This window comes from Trypanosoma cruzi, genomic scaffold (assembly GCF_000209065.1).
Source record: "Trypanosoma cruzi strain CL Brener 1047053512609 genomic scaffold, whole genome shotgun sequence".
NCBI lineage: Eukaryota > Euglenozoa > Kinetoplastea > Trypanosomatida > Trypanosomatidae > Trypanosoma > Trypanosoma cruzi.
Window position 1 is genome coordinate 1 of NW_001849118.1, and position 5408 is coordinate 5408.

At 46.8% G+C, this 5408-nt stretch overlaps 2 pseudogenes, besides 3 other annotated features; both read right to left on the reverse strand.

Annotated features, from left to right (window-relative positions):
* Window positions 1-857, reverse strand: Tc00.1047053509303.10 (annotated as a pseudogene; the record flags this gene model as incomplete).
* Window positions 1-5408: a sequence feature (areas not merged during assembly with more than two copies in the genome that could not be assigned to a particular haplotype).
* Window positions 2282-2321: a sequence feature (AT_rich).
* On the reverse strand, window positions 2356-5250 carry Tc00.1047053509303.20 (annotated as a pseudogene).
* Window positions 5368-5400: a sequence feature (AT_rich).

A 5408-nucleotide genomic window follows, 5' to 3' on the forward strand; every position in this document is an offset into this window, starting at 1 on the left:
TCTTGAAAAACTCCTTCAGCAAAACACTCCGATTGGTGGCCACAACGCCCCTGCCGTCCAGTTCCATCGTAAGAAAGTCGTTCAGCTTCATTTCATTGACGCGGACTCTTCCTTTAAACAGTACATCTTCGATCGTAGTGGAAATGGTAAATTTCATTTCTTGCGCTCCTCTTAGCCTTTCTGTCAGTATCTGAGTGAGGGCTGCGTTTAGTTTTCCCCTTGCAAGAAGCAGTGACTGTGTCCTTTCCTTCATAGTCCCTCCATTGCTCGAGAGAGAACACACCCTTGTGATGAAGTTTATAAGTAGCCTCCAGCTCTTGGTACTCTGTTAAATTAAAAATAATTCTGAGAAGCTGCTGTTTTTTTACGTAAGCATCCGGCTCCTGAACAAACGCCTCCATAGCGACGTTCTCATTTTTTTTCACAACGCCCTTGCCGCCCAAGTTGCTCCGAAGGAAATCGTTCAGCTTCGTGTCGGTCCTGAAAGTGCTTCCCTCCAGCAGAGTGTCCCTTACGCTGCTGCTCATGGTCCACTCTGGTCGCTGTTTACTCCCCGCCACATGTCGAGCTGCAGCGTCTGAACCATCGCCGGGGATGCCGCTGCGAGGTGTCATCACAACACCCGTGCGGTGAAGCATCCCACTCGCACCGCCCAACTGCGGCCAGCAGATGTCGCTGGCTCCAAAGGGCAGTCGCGGCTGTTTCGTCCCGCAGTCCCAATGGCGTTGGGCATGGCACTCGCACGGCGAGGCGGTCGGTGCGCCATGCAGCCGCACTGCAACGCCTGTCGGTGAAACAGTCAAGGCCCACCGCTCCCGCAGCAACGCAACGTGCAATCGGCCACAACACCGCCACATTATTGTCCTTTTCTATTTTATTATATTCACGTTTTCTGTTTGTCTGTTTTCCCTATCACTAACACTAAAAATAAGTGTGCACCTTCACAAAAGAATAAAAAGAAAACACGATCCCACCGTACCGATGCAACTCAGCACCCTCCTCCATCCACCACCATTGCCGCACAGGAAAACGCAGTCACATCGCAGAGTCAGCACCACAATGTGCACCACACCATCGTGCACTGAACGATGGGCGAGACGCAGCCATACATCGCCCCGCTCCATTTTACCACCACTCAAGTGTTGCGTGTCCGCACAAAGCAGCAAACACAATCAGAGTGCACACAAACCCAACCAACACCCTCACTCGCTGAAGCACATCATTCGCATGGAGTGACAACATTTAGGAACACACCAGCAGTAGCAGGCTGCATGGAATTTCCCTGCCAACCCTGCAAAGACACAACAACTCTGCGGAGTCAAGGTGACAGCCCCGCAGTGTTGCCCGCAGTCCACATGGCAGGACAAACTCCACGCACGCATAGTTCCGGATCCTTCGCTGTTTGAGTGCGCATCAACAAAACATAAGAAAATACGTGCACACAAGATGACGTTTAAATAAGTAAACTCTTCAGCCTGTTTTGTTTGATGGCGTTGGCGGGCAATCCCGCACAATCCAATCAAAGTGAGACGCCGGGCAGAACGGCTTCAGTTAATAAACAAAAATAATTGCGTCAATGCAAAAAAGCAACGGAAAGTTGGCGCATGCGATTGACAGTCCCAACTGAGGTGCCGAGGAGCACTTCGGTGTAAAACTGGCCGTCAGGCTGAGAGGACAAATAAAACAAAAGGGCAGCAAACCCTCTCGTTCAGTGTTTTCTAGCAGCAACGAGAGAAAACAAAAATAAAAGATGCACCAAAAAAAAAGTGTGTAGACAATTTCCCTCTCATCGTAGCCCCCATTTATCTCAACGCTGGACGTTGTCGAAGTGCAAGACATTATTAAAAACTGAGGAAAAAATTACATCCGAGACGTTTGCGTGATGAGTATCCGGAATACTCTTGACGACGGTGAGGGAAAGGCAGACGCCTTAGTTCCCCCCACATTTGGCCTGACAAAAAAAAAAATCCCACAAACATGCATTTGTGTGGTTGCAGTAAAGCTTTGCCTTGACAAACCAACAACAGTATTAACAAAGGGAATAATAAGCAGGAAAAATCCAGGCGATTGCAAGGGCAAGGCATCTTCCCATTGGAATTATTGTACATCCTAAAGAAGAGCACCTGACAAGATAAAGAATAAGACCATAAAATCATTCTGCGACCACACAGACAGACACACACTCACACACAATCATATCCCTCTCCCCCTGCTCAGTTTTATCACACCAGACACAAATAGGCCCAAGACACTCCACCACCCAAGAAGTGGATGCAGAAACAAATAAAAATATAAAATTGGCAATAAATAAATAAAAAATACTGCCTCCCACTGCAACAGTTTTACTCACAAAAATTAGTCAATGCACAACTGCACATCAAGTTTCTGTCCCCATAGCTTCCATCGATGCGGCCAACTGAAGGCCAAACTTTTCGGTGGATGAATGGCTCGAAGGGAATGCAGCAGTTTTCCGGGCGTATGGTCCGTCCCATCATCTGATGCGACACACTTTGCCGTGTGCGGGGCATTCTTGAGAACGTTGTTCGTTGTGCTCTCTTCACCCTCCTCTATGGATGCAATTTCGGTACGAATGGAAATAAGTGCATCGGCCAACCGATCCAACTCCCGCTTTGACTCTGACTCGGTGGGTTCAGTCATGAGTGTTCCCGCAACAGGAAATGCCAGAGTAGGTGAGTGAAGGCCATAATCCATAAGTCGTTTCGCCACATCTTCTGCCTCAATTTGTGCTGTTTTTTTAAATGGCCTTAAATCGATGATAAACTCGTGAGCGCAGAAATCGTTTTCCCCTAGAAAGAGAACTGGGCAGTGGCCGTCAGGACGCTTCCTTAAATAGTTGGCATTTAAAATCGCATACTCCGTGCATGTCTTGAGACCCCGTGAACCGAGCATCCACAGTAATAAATAAGAAACTGGAAGAATAGACGCTGATCCGTATGCCGCTTGAGAGAATTGACCAAAAGGCTGGGAACCACCAACATTTTGAATAAAAACAGAATCTGGCAAGAATGAAGCCAGGTGCTGACGAACAGCAATAGGACCCATGCCTGGCCCACCACCACCACGAGGAATTGAAAACGTTTTGTGGAGATTAATCTGGCACACATCGCCCCCAATACATCCAGGTGCCGTGTAACCCACCATGGCATTCATCTTTGCACCATCAATATAACATTGCCCTCCATCGTAGTGCACCATCGAAGTAATGGCCAAGATTTCCCTGTCAAACAAACCATACGTACTCGGATACGTTATCATAATGCACGAGAGATTCTTTGTATGCTTTTGGCAAGAGTTTTCCAAATCCTTCATGTCAATCCTTCCATTCGCCACTTTATCTTTACAATCACCATCCCTGCCAAGAGAGCCGAAGCAAAATTTGTGCCATGAGCACTTTCCGGAATCAAGCAAACATTGCGATGGCTCTCCTTTTTTGAATTATGATACGAGCGGATCACACGAAGACCAGCAATATTCACCCTGAGCACCACTATTTGGCTGAAGTGACACGGCATCTAAAGCGGTAATATCCCTTATTTTCTGCTCCAGATCCAAACACAACGCACTATGTCCTCGCGTTTGCTCCTTCGGTGCAAGAGAGTGAAGGTTGGTAAATTCTGACCACGACAAGGACAACATGGCGGCAGCTGGACTAAGTTTCATGGTACAAGAACCCAAGGGCACACAACCATGCGTGAGACCATAATCTTTTCCATGAAGACGGTGAATGTACCGCATAAGCTCACTCTCACTCTTGTACTTTTGAAAGATTGAATGCCCATGAAAGACAGATTTTCGCAGTATTTGCAAAGGCATTGCTCTCTTTTGTTCTGTGAGTTTTGAAAGGACACCTATCACAGGAAGTTTTGGCCCTGCTGCCTCCAAGAGAGACACTACATGGCCCTCGGTAGTGGCCTCATCCACCGATATGGAGACGGCGCCATGACTATAATCAACAAAAATATTAATGCCTTTTTCCACGCAGCATGCCACGTAGTCTTCAGGCGTTATACCTTTTAAATTTACGGTGATGGTATCAAAAAATGCACCATTGACCACTGTATGCCCTACAGACTCTAAACCAACGGAAAGTATTTTGGCTTTATTGTGCATTTCGCTCGCAATTTCCTTCAAGCCCTCAGAGCCGTGATAAATGGCATAAAATGCCGCAACATTTGCTAGGAGAGCTTGTGAAGTACAAATATTGGATGTGGCGCGTTCCCTCTTAATACGTTGCTCCCGCGTCTGAAGCGCCATGCGTGTGGCTGGGCAACCCGTCGAGTCTTTACTTATACCAATGACGCGACCCGGAATCAATCGCTTAAATTCCTCCTTGACAGCAAAAAATGCGGCGTGAGGCCCCCAAACCCTAGTGGGGCACCAAAACGGTGGGCAGATCCCAAAACAACATCGGCTCCCATTTCTCCCGGAGGTTTGAGAAGAACAGAAGCCATCAAATCTGTCCCGCAACAACTGACGACACCATGTCGTTTTGCCTTGTCAAACAGTGTCGTAAAATCATGAAGCATCCCCATGGCATCTGGAGTTTGTACCAAAATTCCACAAAGTGAGGAATCGCTCCAATCAATCAAATTTGGATCACCAACAACGACCTTTACTTTAAGGGGCTCAGCCTTTGTTTCTACCATCTCTACGCAAGATGGCAAGACATCCCTCGATAATAATAAAAGTTCATGCGCTCCTTTCAACCATGATGAAAGGCAAGGTACATTGCCTCAGCACATGCAGTAGCTTGATCCAGAAGAGATGCATTTGCCAAATTCATAGCTGTCAAGTCTATAATCATGGACTGAATATTCAACAGGGACTCTAGACGGCCTTGAGATATTTCAGCCTGGTAAGGAGTGTATGGGGTGTACCCTGCAGGATTCTCGATAACTTTAAGAAGTATTACAGGTGGTGTGCCCTGGCTCATAGTAGCCTTGCCCAATCATGCTCCTTAATACCTTATTGCGTGAACCCGGTGAATGGAGAAGCGAAAGGGCATCCTGCTCGCTCACCGCCGGAACCTCTTTTAAAGGACTTCGCAAAATATTCTCTGGGATCACAGCAGTCATGCGGTCCGACAGACTTTACTTGCCAATTATTCGAAGCATAGAAATTGATTCTGCCGCCGATGGTGCAATATGGCGATTGACGTAACTGTTTGTAGCAGTCCGTCGTACAAACGCCAGTGGCAACGTGGAGAAATGATGAAGGCAACGATACATTATTATGTTAGATATGTGCTCGTCACCCTCCTTCTCTCTCTCTCGCACACGCGTTAGTTTTCCTTTTAATTTGGATAAAAATTGGGCTTCACAGTAAAAAATCCACAAGAACAAATACAAAATATAATTAAAAAATAAAAATAAATTTAAACAGTAATC